The following is a 27,967-nucleotide window of genomic DNA, read 5'->3' as shown; positions in this document are numbered from 1 at the left end:
TGTTTCAGAGGTACAGGTCTGTGATTCATCAGTCTTATACAATTCACAGCGCTCACCATAGCACATATCATCCCCAATGTCTATCACGCAGCCACCCCGTCCCTCCCACCCCCCACCACTCCAGCAACCCTCAGTTTGTTTCCTGAGATTAAGAAAACCTCATATCAGTGAGATCATATGATACATGTCTTTCTCTGATTGACTTATTTTGCTTAGCATAATACCCTCTAGCTCCATCCACGTTGTTGCAAATGGCGAGATTTCATTTTTTGATGGCTGCATAATATACCATTGTATATATATATATACCACACCTTCTTTATCCATTCATCTGTCAATGGACATCATGGCTTTTTCCATAGTTTGGCTATTGTGGACATTACTACTATAAATATTGGAGTGCACGTGCCCCTTCGGAGCCCTACATCTGTATCTTTGGGGTAAATACCCAGTAGTGCTTTGCTGGGTCATACGGTACCTCTATTTTCAACTTTTTAAAAAATTTTATTATGTTACTTTAGTCACCATAGTCATCATTAGTTTTTGATGGGTGATCCACGATCCATTGTTTTAGTATAACACCCAGTGCTCCATGCAGTACGTGCCCTCGTTAATACCCATCACTGGGCTAACCCATCGCCCACCCCCCTACCCTTTATAACTCTGTTGGTTTCTCAGACTCCATACTCTCTCATGGTCCATCTCTCCCCCCGATTTCCCCCCTTCATTTTTCCCTTCCTTCTCCTAATATCCTGCATGCTATTCCTTATGTTCCACAAATAAGTGAAAATATATGATAATTGACTTTCTCTGATTGACTTATTTCACTTAGTATAATGTCCTCCAGTCCCCTCCATGCTGATGTAAAAGTTGGGTATTCATCCTTTCTGTTGGCTGAGTAATATTCCTTTGTATATATGGACCACATTTTCTTTATCCATTCATCTGTTGAAGGGCATCTCGGCTCCTTCCACAGTTTGGCTATTGCGGATATTGCTCCTATGAACATTGGGGTGCATATGGCCCTTCTTTTCACTACATCTGTGTTTTGGGGGTAAGTACCCAGGAGTGCAATTGCTGGGTCATAGGGTAGCTCTATTTTTAATTTTTTGAGGAACCTCCACACTGTTTTCCAAAGTGGCTGTACCAACTTGCATTCCCACCAACAGTGTAAGAGGGGTCCCTTTTCTCCACAATCGCTCCAACATTTGTTGTTTCTTTCCCTGTCCATTTTTGCCATTCTAACTGGTGTGAGGTGGTATTTCAGTGTGGTTTTGATTTGAATTTCCCTGATGGATAATGAACATTTTTCATGTGTCTGTTAGCCATTTGTATGTCTTCTTTGGGGAAGTGTCTGTTCATGTCTTCTGCCCATTTGTTGACTTGATTATTTGTTTTTTGGGTGTTGAGTTTGAGAAGTTCTTTATAGATCATGGATACCAGCCCTTTGTCTGTAGTGTCATTTGCAAATATCTTCTCCCATTCTGTGGGTCGCCTCTTTGTTTTGTTGACTATTTACTTTGCTGTGCAGAAGTTTTTATCTTGATGAAGTCTCAAAAGTTCATTTTTGCTTTTGTTTCACTAGCTTTTGGAGATGTATCTTGAAAGAAGTTGCTGTGGCCAATGTCAAAGAGGTTACTGCCTATGTACTTCTCTAGGATTTTGATGGATTCCTGTCTCATATTGAGGTCTTTCATCCATTTTGAGTTTATCTTTGTGTATGGTGTTAGAGAATGGTCGAATTTCATTCTTCTGCATGTGGCTGTCCAATTTTCCCAGCACCATTTATTGAAGAGACTGTCTTTTTGCCATTGCATATTTTTTCCTGCTTTGTTGAAGATTATTTGACCATAAAGTTGAGGTCCATATCTGGGCTCTCTATTCTGTTCCATTGGTCTATATGTCTGTTTTTGTGCCAGTATCATGCTGTCTTGGTAATCATAGCTTTGTAATATAGCTTGAAATTGGGCAATGTGATGCCCCCAGCTTTGTTTTTCTTTTTCCACAGTTCCTTGGTGATTTGGGGTCTTTTCTGATTCCATTACACATTTAGGATTGTTTGATCCAGCACTTTGAAAAACGTCTTTGGAATTTTGATTGGGATGGCATTGAAGGTATAGATTGCTCTGGGTAGCATAGACATTTTAACAATGTTTATTCTTCCAAACCATGAGCATGGAATGTTTTTCCATCTTTTTGTGTCTTCTTCAATATCTCTCATGAGTGTTCTGTAGTTCCTAGACTATAGATCCTTTACTTCTTTGGTTAGCTTTATTCCGAGGTATCTTATGGTTTTTGGTGCTATTGTAAATGGAATTGTTTCTCTAATTTCTCTTTCTACAGTTGCATTGTTAGTGTATAAGAAAGGAACTGATTTCTGTGCATTGATTTTGTATCCTGCAACATTACTGAATTGCTATATGAGTTCTAGTAATTTGGGGGTGGGGTCTTTTGGGTTTTCCACATAAAGTATCATGTCATCTGTGAAAAGAGAGAGTTTGACTTCTTTGCCAATTTGAATACCTTTTATTTCTTTTTGTTGTCTGATTGCTGTTGCTAGAACTTCTAGTACTATGTTGAACAATAGTGGTGAGAGTGGGCATCCTTGTCGTGTTCCTGATCTTAACGGAAGGGCTCTCAGCTTTTCCCCTTGAGGATGATATTCACTGTGAGTTTTTTATAGATGGATTTCATGAACTTGAGGAATGTTCCCTCTATCCTTATACTCTGAAGACTTTTAATCAGGAAAGGATGCTGTATTTTGTCAAATGCTTTTTCTGCATCAATTGAGATGACCATATGGTTCTTCTCCCTCCTCTTATTAATGTGTTCTATCACATTGATTGATATGCGAATGCTGAACCACTCTTGCATCCCAAGGATAAATCCCACTTGGTCCTGGGGATGATCCTTTTAATGTATTGTTGGATCTTATTAGTTGGGATTTTGTTGAGAATTTTGGAATCCATATTCACCAGGCATATCGGTCTGAAATTCTTCTTTTTGATGGGGTCTTTGCCTGGTTTGGGGATTAAGGTAATGCTGGCCTCATAGAATGAGTCTGGAAGCTTTCCTTCTGTTTCTATTTCTTGAAACAGCTTCAGTAGAATAGGTATTATCTCTTCTTCGAATATTTGGTAGAATTCCCCAGGGAATCCATCAAGCCCTGGACTCTTGTTTTTAGCGAGGTTTTTGATCACTGCTTCAATCTCGTTATTGGTTATTGGCCTGTTCAGGTGGTCAATTTCTTCCTGTTTCAGTCTTGGCAGCTTATAGGTTTCCAGGAAGGCATCCATTTCATCCAGATTGCTCAGTTTATTGGCATATTTGTTGAAAATAATTTCTTTAAAAAAAGATTTTATTTATTTATTTGACAGAGAAAGACAGCGAGAGAGGGAACACAAGCAGAGGGAGTGCGAGAGGGAGAAGCAGGCTTCCCACCCAGCAGGGAGCATGATGTGGGGCTCAATCCCAGGACCCTGGGATCATGACCTGAGCTGAAGACAGACACTTAACGACTGAGCCACCCAGGCGCCCCTGTTGATAATAATTTCTAATAATTGTTTCTATTTCCTTGGTGTTAGTTGTGATCTCTCCCCTTTCATTCATAATTTTTTTTTTTTTTAATTTGGGTCCTTTCTCTTTTCTTTTGGATAAGTCTGGCCAGTGGTTTGTCGATCTTATTAATTCTTTCAAAGAACTAACTTCTAGTTTCGTTTATCTGATCTATGTTTCTGGTTTCTAATTCATTGATCTCTTGTCTAATCTTATTTCTCTTCTAATGTGTGGCTTAGGCACCGTTTGTTGCTTTTTCTCTAGTTTTTTAAGGTGTAGAGTTAGTTGGTGAATTAGGGATTTTTCTATTTTTTTGAGTGAGGCTTGAATGGCTATGTATTTCCCCCTTAGGACTGCCTTTGTAGTATCCCATAGGTTTTGGACTGATGTGTTTTCATCCCCATTGATTTCCATGAATGGTTTAAGTTCTTTGATTTCCTGGTTGACCCAAACATTCTTGAGCAGAGTGGTCTTTAGCTTCCAAGTGTTTGAATTTCTTCCAAATTTTTTCTTGTGATTGAGTCCCAGTTTTAAAGCATTGTGGTCTGAGTATGCAGGGAATAATCTCAATCTTTTGGTATCAGTTGAGACCTGATTTGTGACCCAGTATGTGGTCTATTCTGGAGAAAGTTCCATGTGCGCTTGAGGGGAATGAGTATTCTGTTGTCTTAGGGTGGAATGTTCTGTAAATATCTATGAGGTCCATCTGGTCCAGTGTATCATTCAAAGCTCTTGTTTCCTTGTTGATTTTCTGCTTAGATGATCTGTCCATTGCTGAGAGTGGAGTATTGAGGTCTCCTACAATTAACGTATTGTTATCAATATGACTCTTTATTTTGGTTAACAGTTGGCTTATGTAGATGGCTGCTCCCATGTTGGGGGCATAGATATTTACAATTGTTAGATCTTCTTGTTAGATCCTTTAAGAATGATATAGTCTCTGACTACAGACTTTAGTTTAAAATCTAATTTGTCTGATATAAGAATTGCTACCCCAGCTTTCTTTTGAGGTCCACTGGCATGGAAGATGGATCTCCATCCTTTCACTTTCAGTCTGGATGTATCTTTAGGTTCAAAATGAGTCTCTTGTAGACAGCATATGGATGGGTCCTTTTTATCCAATCTGCAACGCTATGCCGTTTTATGGGAGCATTTAGGCTGTTCACGTTGAGAGTGGTTATTGAAAGATATGAATTTATTGTCATCATGTTGCCTGTGAAGACGTTGTTTTTATAGATTGTCCCTGTAAATTTCTGTTGTATATCACTCTTGGGGTCTTTCTCCTTTTATAGAACCCCCCTTAATATTTCTTGCAGGGACAGCTTAGTGGTCACATAGTCTTTCAGTTTCTGCCGATCTTGTAAGCTCTGCATCTCTCCATCCATTCTAAATGACAGCCTTGCCAGATAAAGTATTCTTGGCTGCATGTTCTTCTTGTTTAGTACCCTGAATATGTCTTGCCAGGCCTTTCTGGCTTGCCAGGTCTCTGTGGATAGGTCTGACATTATTCTGATGTTCCTCCCTCCGTACGTAAGGAATCTCTTCCCCCTTATTGCCCTTAAGATGCTTTCCTTGGTTCTAAGATTTGCGAGTTTTACTATTACATGCTGGGGCATTGTCTGTTTTCCTTGATCTTGGGAGGTGTCCTCTCTGCCTCTAGGACAGGAATGTTTGTTTCATTCCCCAGATTAGGGAAGTTCTCAGCTACAATTTGCTCAAATGTATATTCTAGTCCTCTCTCTCTCTCCACCCCCTCCGGGATTCCAATAATTCTGACACTGGAGCACTTCATGGTGTCACTTATTTCTCTGATTCTATTTTCATGGATTCTGATTTGTTTTTCCCTGGCCTCCTCTTTTCCTTTTTTTATCTATTAAGTTGTCTTCCAGGTCACTGATTCATACCGCCTCACTTACCCTAGCTTTAGATTATCTAGATTAGATTGGATCTCATTGATAGCATTAAGTTCTGCCAGTTCAGCTTTCATTTCTGCCCTTAGAGACTCTATGTTGCCATTAACTGATTTCTCCATTCTAGCTATTGTCTTCACAGTTGCTACCCTGAATTCCATCTCTGACATCTTGGTTATATCTGCATCCATTTGTAAATCTGCAGCATAAGTCATAATCTCTGAGTCTTTCCGATTTTGAGGGTTCCTCCTCCTAGTCATTCTGTTGAGGGGTGCTTGAGGGAATGTATAGAGTCCAAATTATTGACCACAACCTAAGCAAGATGCACCTGTTTTCTAGGGACCTTAGGGTTGCTGACCTCTTGTTTTCCCAGCTTGTCTTCTGGAGAGAGGCCTGCTGTGCTGTTACTCAGGCAACCCTGTTTGGGCAGAGTTGCCCTGTCCCCTGTGGCGGGAGATGGCTCAGTAGGAACTGTTTATGGGGGGCTTTTGTTCTTTGGCGGCTTTCCCTGGTGGCTTTCCGCATCTCTACTCAAGAGTCAAAGCAGAAGAGACCATTTCCAACCCTCTGCCTCAGAGCAGAGAGATCACAGTCTGTTCTTCAGTGAGCTCTCCCAGCCACAGTCTCTCTGTTTCTGTTCGTGCTGCCATAAACTGCAGCATCCTGGCTTTTGTGCCCCTCCACAGCGCTCCCAGTCCTGCCTCCACATCGGGGCATGTCTCTGCCCTTTGTGCTTCTGAAACTGTCAGTTGCCTCCAGTTCACATGCGTGACCCTGCTGCTCCAGTTTCCATCTAAAGTCTTTTCCCCGCTGCTACCAGTCTGCGATTCTGTGCCCAGTCCCCAGTGCAGGAGGCTATTGCTCACCAGTGGTGTAGGATCCCCATGGCCATCTCCCTCCTGATGCCATTTATCCTCCATATCTGCCCACAGAATCACAGCTCCCTGCTTCATACCTCAAAACCAACAACCTGTGATCTTCATTTTGTAGACAACCAGATCTTCTTACATCTCAAGCTGATTTCATGAGTGCTCAGAGTGGTCTGGTAGATATCCAGCTCAATTCCAGGGACCAGTTGGAATAGGATCCCCTACTCCACCATCTTTTCCCCAGTCCTATTTTCAACTTTTTGAGGAACCTCCATACTGTTTTCCAGAGTGGCTGCTCCAGCTTGCATTCTCACCAACAGTGTAGGAGGGTTCCCCGTTCTCCACATCCTTGCCAACATCTATCATTTCTTGACATGTTAATTTTAGCCATTCTGACTGGTGTGAGGTAATATCTCATTGAGGTTTTGATTTGAATTTCCCTGATGCCGAGCGATGTTGAGCACTTTCTAATGTGTCTGTTGGCCATTTGGATGTCTTCTTTGGAAAAATGTCTGTTCATGTCTTCTGCCCATTTCTTGATTGGATCATTTGTTCTTTGGATGTTGAGTTTGAGAAGTTCTTTATAGATTTTGGATACTAGCCCTTTATCTGATATGTCATTTGCAAATATCTTCTCCCATTCTGTCGGTTGCCTTTTGGTTTTGTGGACTGTTTCCTTTGCTGTGCAAAAGCTTTTTATCTTGATGAAGTCCCAATAGTTCATTTTTGCCCTTCTTCCCTTGCCTTTGGCGATGTTTCCAGGAAGAAGTTGCTGTGGCTGAGGTCAAAGAGGTTGCTGCCTGTGTTCTCTTCTAGGATTTTGATGGACTCCTGTCTCACATTGAGGTCTTTCAACCATTTTGAGTTATTTTTTTGTGGGTCCAGTTTCATTCTTCTGCATGTGGCTGTTCAATTTTCTCAACACCATTTGTTGAAGAGAATGTCTTTTCCATTGGACATTCTTTCCTGCTTTGTCGAAAATTAGTTGACCATAGAGTTGAGAGTCCATTTCTGGGCTCTCTATTCTGTTCCATTGATTAATGTGTCTGTTTTTGTGCTAGTACCATACTGTCTTGATGATGACTGCTTTGTAATAGAGCTGGAAGTCTGGAATTGTGATGCCACTGGCTTTGCTTTTCTTTTTCAACATTCCTCTGGCTATTTGGGGTCTTTCCTGGTTCCATACAAATGTTAAGATTATTTGTTCCATTTCTTTGAAAAGAGTTGATGGTATTTTGATGGGGATTGCATTGAATGTGTACATTGCTCTAGGTAGCATTGACATCTTCACAATGTTTGTTCTTCCAATCCATGAGCATGGAACGTTTTTCCATTTCTCTGTGTCTTCCTCAATTTCTTTCATGAGTATTTTATAGTTTTCTGAGTACAGATTCTTTGCCTCTTTGGTTAGGTATATTCCTAGGTATCTTATGGTTTTGGGTGCAATTGTAAATGGGATCGACACCTTAATTTCTCTTTCTTCTGTCTTGTTTTTGGTGTACAGAAATGCCACTGATTTCTGTGCATTGATTTTATATCCTGCAACTTTACTGAATTCCTGTAGGAGTTCTAGCAGTTTTGGGGTGGAGTCTTTTGGGTTTTCCACATAAAGTATCATATCATCCACAAAGAGTGAGAGTTTGACTTTTCCTTTGCCAATTCGGATGCCTTTTATTTGTTTTTGTTGTCTGAATGCTGTGGCTAGGACTTCTATTACTATGTTGAATAGCAGTGGTGATGGTGGATACCCCTGCCACATTCCTGACTTTAGGAGGAAAGCTCTCAGTTTTTCCCCATTGGGAATGATATTCGCTGTGGGTTTTTCATAGATGGCTTTTATGATATTGAGGTATATAACCTCTATTCTTACACTCTGAGGAGTTTTAATCAAGAAAGGATGCCGTGCTTTGTCAAATACTTTTTCTGCATCTATTGAGAGGACCATATGGTTCTTGTTCTTTTTTTATTAATGTATTGTATCACACTGATTGATCTGTGGATGTTGAACCAACCCTGCAGCCCAGGAATAAATCCCACTTGGTCGTGGTGAATAATCCTTTTAATGTACTGTTGGATTTTTTTTTTTTAGTTTAATTTTATTATGTTGTTAGTCACCATACAATACATCATTAGTTTTTGATGTGGTGATCCATGATCCATTGATTTTGTATAACACCCAGTGCTCCAGGCAGTACGTGCCCTCCTTAATACTGTTGGATCCTATTGGCTAGTATTTTGGTGAGAATTTTTGCATCCATGTTCATCAGGGATATTGGTCTACAATTCTCCTTTTTGATGGGGTCTTTGTCGGATTTCGGGATCAAGGTAATGATGGCCTCATAAAATGAGTTTGGAATTTTTCCTTCCATCTATTTTTTAGAACAGTTTCAGGAGAATAGGTATTAATTCTTCTTTAAATGTTTGGTAGAATTTCCCCTGGGAAGCTATCTTGCCCTGGGCTCTTGTTTGTTGGGAAATTTTTGATTCCTGCTTCAATTTCTTTAGTGGTTATGGGTCTGTTCAGATTTTCTATTTCTTTCTGGATCAGTTTTGGTAGTTTATACGTCTCTAGGAATCTTGCTGGGTATTCTTGATTGTAAGGTATTTTTTTTTCCTTTCAGCACCTTGAATATATTCTATCATTCCCTCTGGCTGCCAAGTTTCTGCTGAAAAACTACCTGATAGCCTGATTGAGTTCCCCTTATATGTTAACTGTTTTCTTTTCTCTTGTTGCTTTTTCATATTCCCTTTAATTAGTAAATCTTTAATTTTTGCCATTTTAATCTGTGTCTTTGTGTATACCTCCTTGTGTTAATCTTGTTTTGGGGCTCCCTGTACTCTCTGGACATGGATGTCCATTTCCTTCCTGGATTAGGGAACTTTTAAAATAAGTAAACTTCCCCCTTGCCTCTCTTTTCCGCCTGGAACTCCTACCATAGGAATGTTACTATATTTGATGATATAACAGAAGTCCCTTAATTTATTCTAACTTTTTAATTACTCTTTTTGCTGTTTAACTTGATTGCTTTTCATTACCCTGTGCTCCAGACCACTGATCTATTCTTTTGCATCTTCTAATTGGCTCTTGATTCCCTCTAGAATATATTTCATTTCAGTTATTCTTCACCTCTGAGTCATTCTTTTTATATTTTCTCTTTGTTGAAGTTCTCACTGAGTTTATCCATTCTTCTCTCAGTCTGGTGAACATTTTCTGACTTTGAATTCTTTATCAGGCATATTGCTTATCTCTTTCATTTAGCCTTTTCTGTGATTTTTGTCTTGCTCTTTTATTTGTAACACATTCCTCTATCTCCTCATTTTGTCTATTTCTTTGTGTTAGGTGGTCAGTTAAATCTCCTGGCCTAGAAAATAGTAGCCTTATATAGAAAGTTATTGTTGTTCCTTCCTCCTCAACCCCGCTGGTCACTAGGAACCAGCACTCCAGGCGTGTTCCCTCTGTGGGCTTTATGCTCCCTATTGTTGGGGCTGAGTGGGGACTGCTATGGGCAAACTATTGGGTGGGGTTACAATGACCCACTTCACCTCCTGCAGGCACACTGGGCAGCATTTGCTCACTGTGCTGTGGAGAGGCCTGGGTGCAATTGCTGTCTTGTTGGTGGGTGAGTCCATTGCTGTGATTGCTGGGGGTGCACCAAAAGGCAGGGCTTGCTACCTGCACAGCCAGCTAAGTGGTCTGGCTGCAGGAACTATGGGCATTGGTGTGTGGGTTTATCTAACCCCTTCATCCAGGGCAGGAGCCATTTTGGAGGGGTGCCTGCTCAGGTGGTCAAGTCAGGGGTGGAGCAGGTTGCAAGGAAACACTGGGGTGGGACATGTGGTTCTAGCAAGGTAGATGGAGAGTGTTAGAACTGGCTCCTGTAAGCATTGGCTATCTGGGCTGGGGGGGAGGGGCAAGAAAAATGGTGTCTGCCAACACTTTTTTTCCTGGAGAAATCTGTGGATTTCTGCCCTTCATGCACACATCCTAAAACCAGTCAATAAATCTCCTTTATGTATATATCAGGTGATTTTCAAACTGCTACTTCTGTGCTGTGTCTCAGGTTGAGTTACTTAGTATGCTGGATCTTTAAGGGTGATACTTGGTTTCCAATTGCCCTCCAGTTCTGTCAGAGTTAAGCCTGCTGATTTTTAGCTCCCAAATTGTAGCTCTGACCATTTTCAGAGTCAGACATTATGGACACTTGTCTTTTCAGTGCAGGTGTCCAGGGGATGGTGATGCTTGGTGTGGGTCTGATCCCTTCACTCCTTCATGTTTGTGATGCCCCACCTATTTGTGAGTAGGCCTTAACTTCCCCCTCATTGCTCCCCAAACTGCTGTGTCCTAACATCATGACATATACTGTGATCTGAGAAGTATGTGATTGGATAAGGGGTCTCTAACAGTTATACTTTGTAGGGTGATAGTAAAAGCCAGAAATTAATTGCCCCAAATCGTAGAGTGTTAAAACATTAGGAATGCCATTTACACTGAATTTTTGTTTCATTCCCTAGAACTTGAAAAAAATTTTAAACTTTCTATCTGTAGCAGGTTTGAAATTTGCAGACCTCCCCTTGGCCAGATTGCCTTTACAGAGATGTTTTGCTACAGAGCATTTTGTTGTTAGTTCAAACTGATCTCCCTACCTTGGTAAAAAGTCACCAGTCCAGTAATTAGGAACTGTTATGCTCACTTGTTTTTAGCTGATGTCCCATATTGAGAAATTGCATTTTACTTCGTTTCAGTTTTATTCTTGAGTGATGCTCAAGTTAAGAAGCATGTGTGCTTAGTAGCATTTAATTCTGTCAGTGGATAAAGTACTATAAATGAGATGGTTCATGTAGTCAGACCTCCAGTGAGTACAGAATCATTGATTTTTTCTTCCCCCACTTTCAATGACCTTTGACCTTTGCCTGGACTCTTGCAGTAGCCTCCTAACTGATCTCCCTGATCCAACTCAAGTGCTCAGTCAATATCTGTAGTGCTGTAGTAGTGATTCCTCAACAGACAGCATCCTCTCACTTTGCTTTCATAAAACATTCTTGTTTTTGAGAAATTAAAATTGAAAGTTCATGAATCAGTCCCAAGAATTCTTTCAAATCTGTTAACTTGAGCTCTTGCTGTTCCTTCAACATACCGATCTCTAAACCTCTCCTCACCCTATGCCTTCAACTATGTTCACTGAAATAAGTTGCTTCCTTAAATGCCCTCCTACTTCTATTGACTTTATCCTTCAAGTTAAGTTAAGGTTTTGTGACGCCATTCAATCACCTCTTTGTCTTTGAAATCGTCTCAAGAACTTCTAGGTAAGGTCCATGCTCATTCATTCATGTATGAATGTTTTCCTTGTGCCAGGCACTGTTCTCATTGCTGGGAATACAAAGATAGACCAAGGTTCTTATCCGCATTCATCTTCTACTCTAGTGTAGGTTATATAATAATGACAATAATTAAATGCTTGAATGTGTAATTCCAAATAGTATTAAGTGCATTATAAATAATAAATCAGGATACATACATAGAGCTGTTTTTGATGGCAGTGGGGAAGCTTTTATATATTCTTTAGCTATAGACAGCATATACTACTTCGGGAAATTGTTTCACATGTTTTTTCTTTGTTATAGCTCCTTAAGGTGATAAATACTTTTTACCTTTGTCACCTTTAATCCCTTCTGCAAAACACTCAATAAGTATGTACTGACCAAATAAATGTACATATGTATAGATAAGTAAACAAATGAATTATTCTCAGCCATGTTTTATCTTGAATTCATTGGAAAGGAAATCCTTTGTGAAGTAATAATACTCCCAAGATGACAAACTAATTTCTTAACAAATATTGGGGCTCTAGCCAAAGACCAAATTACCTTCAGCACATGAATTAGAGTAATAAGATACTTCTTAGAACCAGGCATCTGGGTCATTTAATGTTCAAGTATCTTCAAAAAGAGATGGAGCCTCTATTGGCTAATCTATGTTCTATAATTTTACAAATGAAGAAATAATTTTACTTTCTCAAAAACAATAAATCTATTATACCAGTATTAAGAATTAGTTTAAACTAAGATTTTGTTATAAAATAATTTTCTGGGGGCAAGAATCCAAATTTTGTCTAAAGTTTGGAAGAATCTATATTATAGAGTCATTTAAAATGATGTAATTATAGGAATACCTGGGTTGTGCAGTTGGTTAAGTATCCGACTCTTGGTTTCAGCAAAGGTCATGATCTCAGGGTCATGAGATTGAGCCCCACAATGGGCTAGTCTGCTTGAGATTCTCTGTCCCTCTCCCTCTGCTCCTCCACCCATGCTTGCTCTCTCTCTCTAAAATAGATAAATCTTTTGGGCACCTGGGTGGCTCAGTCGTTAAGCATCTGCCTTCGGCTCAGGTCATGATCCCAGGTCCTGGGATCGAGCCCCGCATCGGGCTCCCTGCTCAGCAGGAAGCCTGCTTCTCCCTCTCCCACTCCCGCTGCTTGTGTTCCCTCTCTCATTCCCTCTGTCTCTGTCTCTGTCAAATAAATAAATAAGATCTTAAAAAAAATCATTTAATGCTGATTCTTCTCTATAATATCCCTATAAAAAATAAAAAAATAAAAAAATAAAATAAAATAAATAAATCTTTTAAAAATGTAATTATCTTGCCTAAGCACTATATAAAAGTCCACCCTTTTTAAAAAATTATTTTTATCATAATAAGTGTACTCTTTAATCCCCATCACCTATTTCACCCATCCTCCCACCCACCTCCCCTCTTGTAACCATAAATTTGTTCTCTATAGTTAAGAGTCTGTTTTCTGGTTTGTCTCTCTCTCTCCCTCTCTTTTCCTTAAAAGTTCATCTTTATAGTGGACAGCTGGTGCCTGGTTCCAGGTTGTCTATTAACTCACTCTAACATTAATTAAATATTTTACTTCATCTATTTCTCAGCTTCCATGTCTGAATTATGGGCTTCTGCAAGTCTTCAACATATCTCAGAACCCCCAGGTCCTCTGCTTTCTTTATAGATCTGTATGAATCTATTGAAGTCCCCAACCCTCACCAGTGGCATGTTCTAAAACAAGAAGAAATCAGAATAAAACGTACAGCATAGAAGGAAGGAAGTGTCCCCATAAGGATTAGTTGATAATTTTTTTTGTTTGTCTTAAAAAAAGAAAAGGAAAAAGAAAAACAGACAAAGCACAGTATGTGGCAATGTTTGTTGAAGTTCTTTGGTTGTGGGTAGCAGATATCCTGTTACCAACTCTTATTAATTTATGCCAGAAAGTAATTTATTGGAACTCTGTGGAATAGCTCACTGAATTAAATAAAACTCTGAACAGGGCTCTGAAAGGACCAAGACTATGACAACTCTGCAATTTAGCATAAACTAATGAAGGGCTTCACCACAGGGATGAATAAATCCTATCAATGGCCATGACATTCTATGCTGCTCAAAATTTAATTAACTTTTCTTGGGTCACCCCTATGTCAGGACAGCTGGGTGGTGAGGCATTTTGATTGAAAGACTCACTATGAATGTATCTAATGGAAAAAATGCAGTTCCCCAATGGAGAAGTCAGATGCTTTTAGTAGAAGAAATGAAAACAGATGTTCAACAAACAAAGTGCTCACCTCACACAAGATTTCAGTTCTAGTAAAGGGTTGTCAGAATGGAAAGAGAAATGATTTTGGCATTAAATGACCTGGAGTTCAACTCTGAGGTTCCCTACTTAGTAGCTATTATATGGAGATTATTTTGCATTCCTCAGAGATTTGTTCTCAGGATAAATGAATCTATACAAATTAGTGTCTAACTCAAAGTTGAGAACTTAACAAATTGTATCTATTATTCTTGCTATTATCAAAGAATGCATGTGTTTAGGGTATTTAGGGACAAGAATGCAAACATTACTGAAGGACCCTGAATGCCCCTAAGAGGACACAGCTGAGAGACATTCAGGAAGCAGCCTCAGGATGTATGCATTTCCAGATATCTGATTGCAAAAGTCACTATCCTAAATTAATCTTAGAATTGCCTACTGCTGTGTCCTCATTGCAGAGCTTTGGCCCAAAGATACAGTGTTCAAATAATGGAATAGAGGGAGTAAATTGAAATGTTTGATTAAAATATGAGATGTTACTCTTTTCTTTCACTCTATTCATTGATACTTTCCAAACATAATCCTATTAAAACCAGGATTTTTATATGTGCAGAGCATACTAAGATGTGTGATAGGCAGGAGGAATCTGTGCAGGTGTAGGCAATAAATGGATACATTGCCTATAGAGAATTTAAAAATAATAATAAAAACCAACTAAAGACTATCTGCTCTTTATTACTACTATGTGCTGGCAATTCTAAACAATGTTCATGATGAAATAATCTCCTTTCAGTAAAAAACTCCCTCTCTTCCTCTCCTTGATTCATCCTTATAGGTGTGTCTTACCTTTCCTGTCCTATTGCAAATTTTTGGAGGACAATCTCCATATCTTGTTCAATTTTGTAGCCCCTAGAGTAACTGGCATTGACCTTAAGCTCATGTGAGGGAAATGGTCCTGGGGCCTTACCATAGTGATTTACTTGGTCCAGGTTACTCACTTTAACAAAGATTTTTTACTCAATGAAATTAAATCTCAGGTTCCTTGTCTGAAAAAATAGGACAATAATGCTCACCTGTAACCCTGAGCACCATGATGCAGATTAGCAACAAAATGCATAAAATCCCTGGCACAATGGCTACCACTCAGTCTTTCAAAAATGAAGGCTACTTATTGTGATGTCATTGGAATCATTATTAAGTTACCAGATATATAATAAAAGTCTATCATATGTCAGGCTAAGCTATGGGGAAACAAAGATTAACAAGACATTTCTCTTGCCCTGGAGCATATCATCAGCAAACATACACTTCAAAGTGGTCTAAAGTCTCTCTAGTCCTATGGAAAGAGCTGGTGAAGAATGTAGGGCAAGGCACAAGATCACAACCTTAAGTCCTATGGGGAAAGAAGGCATTCAGGAGAGGTTTCTAAGAAAAAGTAACCAATGAAACAGAATACATGCTACCTGGAGACATCGCTTGATGGAAAAAAAAAATCAAGTTATTCAGAAGTCAGAAGAAAATATGAGTAGGAAAATGATTCTCTAAAGATGTTAAGTAAAAAAATAAGACACAAACTATAAATTTCAATGTGGAAAACACCTAGAATAATTAGTGGAAGAAATCTGTCAAATAGTTAAAACTGGTTGTCTCTGGGTCCTGGGATTACAGGTAGTTTTCATTTTCTTTCCTGTATGTATGCAGGTTTTCATTTCAAAAATCAAAAGGTAAAACTGTAAAATTAGAAGGAGAATTACTGTCCCTGGGCTGTTGAAACTAAAGGCTACATTTGTTAGAAATAAAACTTTATTTACTAGGCCCTAGAGCAAATAGCAGCTTCAGCTGATAAACTTAGAAGAATCTTGAGATGTGACTTGTGTGGTTTGCTTTTAGAGAAATGGCCCTGAAGGTTACCTTGCAGAAGAGACTGAAGGGAAGCTGTGGAGAGTTGTGGCAAGCTTTGTGGAAATTAAAAATGTGTTTTAAAAACTCAATTCTTTTTTTTTAATTTTATTGTTATGTTCATCACCATACATTACATCATTAGTTTTTGATATAGTGTTCCATGATTCATTGTTAGTGCATAACACCCAGTGTTCCACGTAGAACGTGCCCTCTTTAATACCCATCACCAGGCTAACCCTTCCCCCCACCCCCCTACCCTCTAGAATCCTGTTTGTGTTTCAGAGTCCATTATCTCTCATGGTTCATCTCCCCCTCTGATTTACCCCTTTTCACTCTTCCCCTCTTGCTATCTTCTTCTTCTTTTTCTTTTCTTAACATATATTGCATTATTTGTTTCAGAGTTACAGATCTGTGATTCAGCAGTCTTGCACAATTCACAGCGCTCACCATAGCACATACACTCCCCAATGCCTAACACCCAGCCACCCCCATTCCTCCCACCCCAAACCTATTCCAGCAAACCTGTTTGTTTCCTGAGATTAAGAATTCCTCATATCAGTGAGGTCATATGATACATGTCTTTTCCTGATTGACTTATTTCACTCAGCATAACACCCTCCAGTTCCATCCACATCATTGCAAATGGCAAGATCTCATTCCTTTTGATGGCTGCATAATATTCCATTGTGTATATATACCACTTCTTCTTTATCCATTCATCTGTCGATGGACATATTGGCTTTTTCCAGTTTGGCTATTGTGGACATTGCTACTATAAATATGGGGGTGCATGTACCCGTTCGGATCCCTATATTTGTATCTTTGGGGTAAATACCCAGTAGTGCAATTTCTGGATTGTATGGTAGCGCTATTTTCAACTTTTTGAGGAACCTCCATAATGTTTTCCAGAGTGGTTGCACCAGCTTGCATTCCCACCAACAGTGTAGGAGGGTTCCCCTTTCTCCGCATCCCTTCCAACATCTGTCATTTCTTGACTTGTTAATTTTAGCCACTCTGATTGGTGTGAGGTGGTATCTCATTGAGGTTTTGATTTGGATTTCCCTGATGCCAAATGATGTTGAGCACTTTTTCGTATGTCTGTTGGCTATTTGGATGTCTTCTTTGGAAAAATGTCTGTTCATGTCTTCTGCCCATTTCTTGATTGGATTATTTGTTCTTTGGGTGTTGAGTTTGATAACGTCTTTATACATTTTGGATACTAGCCCATTATCTGATATGTCATTTGCAAATATTTTCTCCCATTCTGTCGGTTGTCTTTTGGTTTTGTGGACTGTTTCTTTTGCTGTGCAAAAGCTTTCTACCTTGATGAAATCCCAATAGTTCATTTTTGCCCTTGCTTTCCTTGCCTTTGGCAATGTATCTAAGAAGAAGTTGCTGTGGCTGAGGTCAAAGAGGTTGCTGCCTGTGTTTTCCTTTAGGATTTTGATGGACTCCTGTCTCACATTTAGGTCTTTCAACCATTTGGAGTCTATTTTTGTGTGTGGTGTAAAGAAATGGTCCAGATTCATTCTTCTGCATGTGGCTGTCCAATTTTCCCAACACCATTTGTTGAAGAGACTGTCTTTTTTCCATTGGACATTTTTTCCTGCTTTGTCGAAGATTAGTTGACCATAGAGTGGAGGGTCCATTTCTGGGCTTTCTATTCTTTTCAATAATCGATGTGTCTGTTTTTGTGCCAGTACCATACTGTCTTGATGATGACAGCTTTGTAATAGCGCTGGAAGTCCGGAATTGTGATGCCGCCAGCTTTGCTTTGCTTTTTCAAAATTCCTCTGGCTATTCGGGGTCTCTTCTGGTTCCATACAAATTTTAGGATTATTTGTTCCATTTCTTTGAAAAGAGTTGATGGTATTTTGATGGGGATTGCATTGAATGTGTAGATTGCTCTAGGTAGCATTGACATCTTCACAATGTTTGTTCTTCCAATCCATGAGCATGGAACATTTTTCCATTTCTCTGTGTCTTCCTCAATTTCTTTCATGAGTATTTTATAGTTTTCTGAGTACAGATCCTTTGCCTCTTTGGTTGGATTTATTCCTAGGTATCTTATGGTTTTGGGTGCAATTGTAAATGGGATCGACTCCTTAATTGGTCTCTCTTCTGTCTGGTTGTTGGTGTATAGGAATGCCTCTAATTTCCATGCATTGATATTATATCCTGCCACTTTACTGAATTCCTGGATGAGTTCTAGCAGTTTTGCGGTGGAGTCTTTTGGATTTTCCACATAAGTATCATATCATCTGCAAAGAGTGAGAGTTTGACTTCCTCTTTGCCGATTTGGATGCCTTTAAATTTTTGTTGTCTGATTGCTGTGGCTAGACTTCTAATACTATGTTGAATAGCAGTGGTGAGAGTGGACATCCCTGCTGCATTCCTGACCTTAGGGGGAAAGCTCTCAGCTTTCCCCATTGAGAAGGATATTTACTGTAACTTTTTCATAGATGGCTTTTATGATATTGAGGTATGTACCCTCTATCCCTATACTCTGAAGAGTTTTGATCAAGAAAGGATGCTGTACTTTGTGAAATGCTTTTTCTGCATCTATTGAGAGGATCATATTGCTCTAGTTCTTTCTTTGGTTAATGTATTGTATCTTGTTGATTGATTTGTGGATGTTGAACCAACCTTGCAGCCCAGGGATAAATCCCACTTGGTCATGGTGAATAATCTTTTTAATGGACTGTTGGATCCTATTGGCTAGTATTTTGGTGAGAATTTTTGCATCCATGTTCATTAAAGATATTGTTCTGTAATTCTCCCTTTTGATGGGGTCTTTGTCTGGCTTTGGGATCAAGGTAATGGTGGCCTCATAAAACGAGTTTGGAAGTTTTCCTTCCATTTCTATTTTTTGGAACAGTTTCAGGAGAATAGGTATTAATTCTTCTTGAAATGTTTGGTAGAATTCCCCTGGGAAGCCATCTGGCCCTGAGCTTTTGTTTGTTAGGAGTTTTTTGATGACTGCTTCAATTTCCTTAGTGGTTATAGGTGTGTTCAGGTTTTCTATTTCTCCTGGTTCAATTTTGGTAGTTGATACATTTCTAGGAATGCATCCATTTCTTCCAGGTTATCTAATTTGCTGACATACGGTTGCTCATAATATGTTCTTAAAATTGTTTGTATTTCTTGGGTGTTGGTTGTGATCTCTCCTCTTTCATTCATGATTTTGTTGATTTGGGTCATTTCTCCCTTCTTTTTGATGAGTCTGGCCAGGGGTTTATCCATCTTGTTAATTCTTTCAAAGAACCAGCTCCTACTTTCATTGATATGTTCTACCGTTCTTTTGGTTTCTAGTTCATTGATTTCTGCTCTGATCTTTATTATTTCTCTTCTCCTGCTGGGTTTAGGCTTTATTTGCTGTTCTTTCTCCACCTCCTATCGGTGTAGGGTTAGGTTGTGTATTTGAGACCTTTCTTGATTCTTGAGAAAGGCTTGTATTGCTATATACTTTCCTCTTAGGACTGCCTTTGCTGTATCCCATGACTTTGAACAGTTGTGTTTTCATTTTCATTGATTTCCATGAATTTTTTAATTCTTCTTTAATTTCCTGGTTGACCCATTCATTCTTTAGTAGGATGCTCTTTAGCCTCCATGTATTTGAGTTCTTTCCGACTTTCCTCTTGTGATTGAGTTCTAGTTTCAAAGCATTGTGGTCTGAAAATATGCAGGGAATGATCACAATCTTTTGATACCGGTTGAGACCTGATTTGTGACCTAGGATGTGATCTATTCTGGAGAATGTTCCATGGGCACTAGAGAAGAATGTGTATTCCGTTGCTTTGGGATGGAATGTTCTGAATATGTCTGTGAAGTCCATTTGGTCCAGTGTGTCATTTAAGGTCTTTAATTCCTTGTTGATCTTTTCTTTAGTTGATCAGTCCATTTCAGTGAGGGGGGTGTTATAGTCCCCCACTATTATTGTTTTGTTGTCAATGTGCTTTTATTGGTTTTGTTATTAATTGCCTTATATAATTGGCTGCTCCCATGATAGGGGCATAGATATTTACAATTGTTAGATCTTCTTGTTGGATAGACCCTTTAGTAGGATATAGTGTCCTTCCTCATCTCTTATTACAGTCTTTGTTTTAAAATCTAATTTGTCTGACATAAGGATTGCCACCCCAGCTTTCTTTTGGTGTCCATTGGCATGGTAAATGGATTTCCACCCCCTCACTTTCAATCTGGGGTTGTCTTTGGGTCTTAAATGAGTCTCTTGCAGACAGCATATGGATGGGTCTTGTTTTTTAATCCAATCTGATAGCCTGTGTCTTTTGATTGGGGCATTTAGCCCATTTGCATTCAGGGTAACTATTGAAAGATATGAATTTAGTGCCATTGTATTGCCTGTAAGGGGACTGTTACTGTATACTTTCTGTGTTCCTTTCTGGTCTATGCTGTTTTTAGGCTCTCTCTTTGCTTAGAGGACCCCTTTCAATATTTCTTGGAGGGCTGGTTTCGTGTTTGAAAATTCCTTTAGTGTTTGTTTGTCCTGGAAGATTTTTATCTCTCCTATTTTCAATGACAGCCTGGCTGGATATAGTATTCTTGGCTCCATATTTTTCTCATTTAGTGCTCTGAAGATATCATGCCAGTCCTTTCTGGCCTGCCAGGTCTCTGTGGATAGGTCTGTTGACAATCTAATGTTTCTACTATTATAGGTTCCATATCTTTTCTCCTGAGCTGCTTTCAAGATTTTCTCTTTGTCTCTGCGACTCGTAAGTTTTACTATTAGATGTTGGGGTGTTGACCTATTTTTATTGATTGTGAGGGGGGTTCTTTATGCCTCCTGGATTTTGATGCCTGTTTCCTTCCCCACATTAGGGAAGTTCTCTGCTATAATTTGCTCCAATATACCTTCTGCCCCTCTCTCTCTTTCTTCTTCTTCTGGGATCCCAATTATTCTAACGTTGTTTCATTTTATTGTATTGCTTATCTCTCGAATTCTGCCCTATTGATCCAGTAGTTGTTTCTCTCTCTTTTTCTCAGCTTCTTTATTTTCCATCATTTGTCTTCTATATCGCTGATTCTCTCTTCTGCCTCATTTATCCTAGCAGTTAGTGCCCCCATTTTTGATTGCACCTCATTAATAGCCTTTTTGTTTTCAACGTGGTTAGATTTTCGTTCTTTTATTTCTCCAGAAAGCATTTCTCTAATAACTTCCAAGCTTTTTTCAAGCCCAGGTAGTATCTTTAAAATCATGATTCTGAACTCGAGGTCCGACATCGCACTAATGTCCATATTGAGCAGGTCCCTGGCTGATGATACTACCTCTTGTTCTTTTTGCTGAGGTGATTTTTTTTTTGTCTTGTCATTATGTCAAGAGGAGAATAGATGAATGAGAGAACAAAATGCTAACATGTTAACATCGTCCCCAGAAAATACACTCTAAACAAATCCGAAAAGACCTGAAACAAGGGCTAAAGAAAGGGAAAGAAAGAAGAAAGAAAGAGGAAAAAAAAGAAAAAGATAAAAATAAACAAAAACAGAACAAAGCAAAAAAAATAAACAGAATTTGATCAAATATGGTCAGCCTGGTGCATAGATCAGTGCCACACAGTAGATTTTGGGTATATTTTGGTCTTTTAGAAGAAAGTGTCTCCTAAATTTTTAACGGAAGAAAGACTTAAATACAAAATAAGGGTTGATATGATGAAGGGATGGAATATGAGTGTAAAAATGAAAATTACAAAAAATTTTGAAAAAAGTAATTGATCAGAAGGTGTTTGAAAAAAAAGGAGTGGATTAAAAAAAAGGAAAGAGAGAAAGAAAAAAAAGGGGAGAGAATGTGATCAGGTAGGAGACTGGGAAAAAGCCATACACTAGAGTTTTAGGGTATATTTTGGTATGTTAGAAGAAACTGTATCTCAAAATGTTAAAGAGAGAACAACATATAAATATATATATATATATATATATGCCAAAAATAAAGGTAACCTCTATGAAGGGATAGAATATGACTCTAAAAATCAAAAATAAAAATGTTTTTTTAAGAAAAGGGATTTTTAAGATGTTGGTTGGAAAAGGGAAAAAGAAAAATAAAAAAAAAACAGTTAAAAAATTAACTTTGAAAGACTAATGAATCATGGTAAAAAATGCCATGAATTCTATGTGCAGTATTCCCCTAGCGCTGGAGTTCCCTTTCTCATTGATCAGTAAGCTTGGTCTTGGCTGGCTGTTCGTGTTGATCTTCTGGGGGAGGGGCCTGTTGCCGTGGTTCCCAAATGTCTTTGCCGGAGGCGGAATTGCCCCGCCCTTGCCTGGTCCGGGCTAAGTAATGTGCCTGGGTTTGCTCTGAGGAGCTTTTGTTCCCTGCAAGCTTTCCATACAGCGTTGGAGGATGAGAGTGAAAATGGCAGCCTCCTAATCTCTGCCCGGTAGGAGCCGAGAACTCAGGGTCCCGCTCCTCAGTGCGCCCCCAGAGAAAAGCAGTCTGTCACTCCCGTCTCGTCGGTCTCCGGCCGCACTCTGTGCTCACCCGGCCTGTGACCGAGCGTTTCTATCTCTGGCACCTGACCCCGTTTGGAGTCTCCAATCCCAGCAGATCCCTGAGGTGCACTCCTGCACCACTTCTCCCGGGGGAAGGAGGGGAGTCTCCCTGGATCTGTCGCTTGTTGGGTCCCTGCTGGAGGAGCAGTGGCCAAACTGTCACTGATCACAGTTTATGGCAACCCCAAGCTGAGAGCTTGCTCCTCAGCTCCGTCTCTGCAGGCGGCTTCCCCGCTCTGATACCTGGGAGCTCTGCCGCACTCAGGCACCCCCGGTCTTTCTGTGACCCCGAGGGTCCTGAGACCACACTCTCCCGCGAGGGTTCCACCCCCCGCTCAGCCACTGGAGTGAAGTCCCTCCGTGTAGCCGACTTCTCAAAGTTTCGATTTTGTGCTCCGTGGCTCTATCACTTGCCAGAAGCGGCCAACGGAAGTCCCCCTCCCCCGCTGTCTATCCTCCCAAATATCGCCTCAGATTCACTTCTCCACACGTCCTACCTTCCAGAAAGTGGTCGCTTTTCTGTTCAGAGTTGTTGCTATTCTTTTCTTCGATCTCCTGTTGAGTTCGTAGTTGTTCAGTATGGTTTGATCCCTATGCAGCTGAATTCCTGAGACCAGACGAAATCCAGGTCTCCTACTCCTCCACCATCTTGCTCCGCCCCCCTTAAATATTCAATTCTTTAATAAAAATTTGGGGCCATCAGATAATGAGTCACTTATTTTGAAATAAGCCCTTTCATACCTCTGATTCTTACCCTGTATACTTTTCCACTTTTTCTAGTGAGAGCCTATTTACCTCCCAATGTCCTTCCGTCTATGAGTAGCTTCAAGAATGCTAGGTTGGCTCCCACAACTCCATTTCCCCCAACACTGTGTGTGTGTGTGTGTGTGTGTGTGTGTGTGTGTGCATCTTCAAATCTCTTATCACACGGCCCAGAAATATTCTTTGTGTTTATCCCTTAGTGGACTGTGGTTACCATTATTCTGCCCTAAATATCCCCACAGAGTGTTTGGGACATGATAGAAGACAATTAAATGGCTTGTCATCACATGTCAAATCCAAGTAACATCTCAGTCCTTATCTTACTTGACCACTAATGCTGACAATTTCTGTCCTCCTCCTCCATCTACTGAGGATTGCTCTCAGTGTTTTTCATGGCTGATATCCTGAGTGCACATGTTTTCTAGATTTCAGTCCATAACACCCTTCTCTTCTTGTATAGCTACTCTCCCTGAGCAGGCTCATCTCTTTCTCTCTCAATTTGTCTCCACATATAAGACAATGATGTCCACATTCCTTTTTTGCAGCCAGATCTCACTGCTAACATCCAGATCCATTCCACATGTCCTGGCCGTCTTTATCCAGATGCCCTATAGGCACTCATACTCAGCATGGCCACTTATGCGCTCTGTTTTTCCTGGTTCCTCCCTCATCTAGGATCAACCTCTTCTTCCTGAGTCTTGTATCTCAATGAACCTAACTCTTTTTTCACCTTCTTTTCCCTCTTTCTCTATATTATGTTGATGACCAATTTCTTCCTATTTTGAATCTTGTAGCAATCCTTCCATTCCCCTTCTCTATTCTCCCTCTCTATTCCCCCTTTTTCTTCCTAATTTCACACCCTTATCAATTCTTAATATGGATTATGGCAATAGTCTAATAACTGATCTACTAAATATTATCTCCAAACTATTACTAAAGTGATTTTCCTAAAGCACAGTTGTTATTGTGTTACTCTCTTGGTTCATGTCTCTTCATCACCTACAGAAAGACTCCTTAGATAGTAGGTTCTATTCTCCATAAAGCAAACTCTGAATGGAGTTAAACATACAGAACCCTTATTAAGAAAGACCTTTGAGGTCAACACAAATTGAAAGGAGGAGAATAAAGAAGGAAAGGCAGAGGGAAATGTCAAGCTGTGATATGGGCCCTGTAGTAGGCTCTGCTCATTTTTTCCTAACGCTTCAACCTCCAACCATACTGACCTACTTGCAGTTCCTCAGTAGCTCAGCTCAAGCTTTTCTGTCTTTTTCTTTAGATAATATTGGTCATTTTCTCTTTGATCTCCCACAATACTCAGTACTACTCAGTATTATGCTTTTGATTTTTATGCCTATCTTTAGTAGATACTAAGCTTCTTGAGATCAGGCATTCAACTTACTCATTGTTTATCCTAGGCACAAAACATATACAACATGTATCTGGCTCATAATACCCACTTATAAAAATAGTATGGAAAAGATGGATGGAAGGAAGGATAAAAGCATTATAGTCATTGTGAGATACTGAATCACTGTTCAATTCTAGTGTAGCACTTCCTGGGAAGATGCCATTCTCTGATTTTCATGGGAGAGGAACAAAAAGGAGCAGAGACAGTGTGACTTAAATAGATGAGACCCAAGACCCAGACAAGTCAGCAAAGCCAAGAATGAACAAGAAAATTCAGTAGGCAAGAGAGTATTCAACCTTCAGGTGGTGTAGACAGAAGGGATCAGGAACCAGAGCTGAGGGAGGGGGAAAAAAAAGGACTAAGACTACAGAGGCATAGTTTTGTCACAGAGTCTCAAAATTCTAGGAAAGATCTTCAAGGTATTCATCAAACCTTCATTTTTCAGAGGAGAAATGTTAGGGTCCTAGGAAATAAGAGATAAGAATTCATCTATCTATCCATCCATGCAATTATCAGTGCATTCAATACTCATTTGCAGTTAATGAGACCTACCATGTTTAGATACTGTGCTAGTCACTGGGAACACAAATATGAATAGTCATGTCCTTTTCTATAAAGTAGTCCTCAATGTGCTATAAAAGAAAGTGATATAATCAAAAGACTGCAATTCAATGTGATAAGTGCATGAATATAAGATTGTGAATTGGAGATACCAAGAATGAAGTTCTAATCTTTGAGGGTGGGAAATTGTCAAGTGTTATGATAATTGATAATGAGTATGAGCCCTAAGAATGAAGTCAGATTTGGAGTCAAAAGTTTTGAGAACAGCATCTCTCTACGTTTTCTCTGGGTTCAGAACAGGTAACAGATACAGACAGAATCAAGAAGATAGATTTGTCTGAACTAAAGGAGGAAGAGGAGTTGATTTCCAACATGCCAATATCTGTACTTTCCCTTCTGCCTCCTTCTATTCCAGAAATTACCAAGGGCCATAATATAAGCAGCACTGCACTCATTCTAGATTTTCTTAGTTGAACTTATTTATCCAAAGTCCATTTGTTTTTCTTTCTCTAAAAGAAAGGAAAGAAGGAAGGGAAAAAGGGAGGAAGGAAAGAAAGCCTCTAGAAACAAAGACTGAAAACTAGAACCTCCTTTTCTGAGGCTTCATTTTGAACATGGCTTCATGATAGCATTAGGAGCCCAGCAATTCCACAAGCCCTTCAGGGATCAGGCATGAAGCCATTAACACATGAAGTTGCTCCTATGAGTTACTTCAATGAATCAGGTCAGACTGCCACAACATTTCTGATTTAACGTTAGGAAATAAATTGAGAAGAGGTGTTTGGTATATATTTAATTAGATGAAAATATGCCTTAGAAAGAATTAACAATGTTCTAAGCAGTGATTCTGATTTGTGACTCTTAAATTTATATCAGCAGCTATTCTAATACTGAAGTGCTCTTGCCAGAAAAAGGAGCAGGGTGTGTAAAGTATTAAAGAAAAAGCTTAAAAGTTAAAAAATTAGGAAATATAAAATATGCTAAATTGTCTAATTTCTGGTATTCAGATATAAGTTGAGAATTTAATGGTCTGTGCCCAAGTTAAGCTCAAACTGTACTCAATCAGTTTCACCATAAATATGTGTACCCTAAAATGCCAGGCAGTTTCCCATATTTCTTTCCTAGCAATTTTTTCTCATTTTGAAACAGAAAAACAAGATAATGAGGAAATTACTGGGAAAGCAACTACTACTTGTCCTTGGGTTAGCTAGCAGTTAGTTAAATCCCATTGCTAGGACCAGACGCTGAAACATCCTGTCACATCAAAAATATTGCCTACGTCTTTCCCTATTTCCATACTTTAAACATGAGACCACTCTTCCTTCATTTGAACATTATCTCTTCTTACAACATTTGCACTAAATTGAAAAAAAATATAAATGTTCCTAGGACAAGGTGTCTTTATAATACCTTGCCATGGACTTCACTTATGACCAGCCATTAGCATGCCCACTTATGAATCCTTAGTTGACTAGAGTGGAAACAAGGTCAGTGAATCACTAAAGAATCTTCAATCAACAATGAAGTTTCACTAATATTCACCATTCTTGCTAAGGCAGAGACAGTAGTCTCTAAGAGACCATTAAAAGATTTTAACAAGGATAGAAATCACTTTCTAAAAGAAGAAGATAGCAGGAGAGGAAGAATGAAGGGGAGTAAGTCAGAGGGGGAGACGACCCAGGAGAGATGATGGACTCTGAAAAACAAACTGAGGTTTCTAGAGGGGAGGAGGGTAGGGGGATGGGTTAGCCTGGTGATGGGTATTAAAGAGGGCACATTCTGCATGGAGCACTGGGTGTTATGAACAAACGATGAATCATGGAACACTACACCAAAATAAATGATGTAATATATGGTGATTAACATAACAATAAAAAATAAAAAAAAGTAAAAAAAAAAGAAATCACTTTCTAATCCCATGTAAAATCCAAAAATAAATTAACTGGCAACTTCTTTAGTCTTTTAGTCACAAAAACAAAATTCAAACAGCCTCCAAAGAAAATTCAAGGTAAAAAAAATCATCAGGAGCATAAATGGAAATGACTGGACATTTCACTAAGGATTCCACAACTTCTGAAATTTTCTGGTATCATGTAATGATTCCAGAAAGGACACATGCTTTCTCAGGTCTAACCTAAACTTCTTTGTGCAGATAAAAATTTAGTCCTTTCTGAGCTAATTCCAGATATCCTGGGGAATAACTTTCTCCTTTTCATATGAAATATTGTCTTGGTTTGAGATTTAGGGAATTTAATCTCTAGCTTTTCTTTCTACATCAATGGCTCTACTAATGAAAAGAATATGCTCCATGTACACATTATTGTTGGAAATATTTTTGATAGAGAGAGAACTAACAGTTAGGCTCCTGTGTAACTGAAACATTACCTGCCTCTCTCCAGACCCTTTCCACATTCTTAGGATGGCCCTCTAGTCTCTCAGGATGGCTTCCTATGTTGGATCACAAATAAGCCCTCTCTGACTACCAAGTACCTGTAACAACTCAAGACATTCCTTCTTCCTGAATCCTAAACTCCTTCCAGTCTTTGCTGATTCTGGCTAAGATTCTAGCTAGAATATTGCAGAAACCCCAGGATTCTGGCTTATGGGACCCTGATGATGCTATGTCTTTCTCTCACACTTCTGGATGAGGTGATAATAGGGTACAAACCTACTTTCTCCATCACACATACATACCTCTCCCATGGATTCAACAAGGCCAATTTTCAACTTCCTAAGATCTTAATTCCACAGGGTCCAGGAGATTTATTTATGAGACAGCACAGCTGGAAACCCATTCTGAATGATAGACAACCTGGGATGAGTTGCTATGGTTGGACAGGGGTCCTGAGAGATGGAGGGGCCAGGGAAAGAGGAGAGAATAATATACAAATTGATGTCTTTCTTGAATAACAAAGG

Source organism: Eumetopias jubatus, unplaced genomic scaffold, assembly GCF_037043125.1.
Source record: "Eumetopias jubatus isolate StellerSeaLion01/CBP00866 unplaced genomic scaffold, mEumJub1_p1.0 scaffold_13, whole genome shotgun sequence".
NCBI classification, from domain to species: Eukaryota; Metazoa; Chordata; class Mammalia; order Carnivora; family Otariidae; genus Eumetopias; species Eumetopias jubatus.
The sequence above is the reverse complement of the archived record's forward strand: the minus strand, read 5'-3'. Positions refer to the sequence as shown.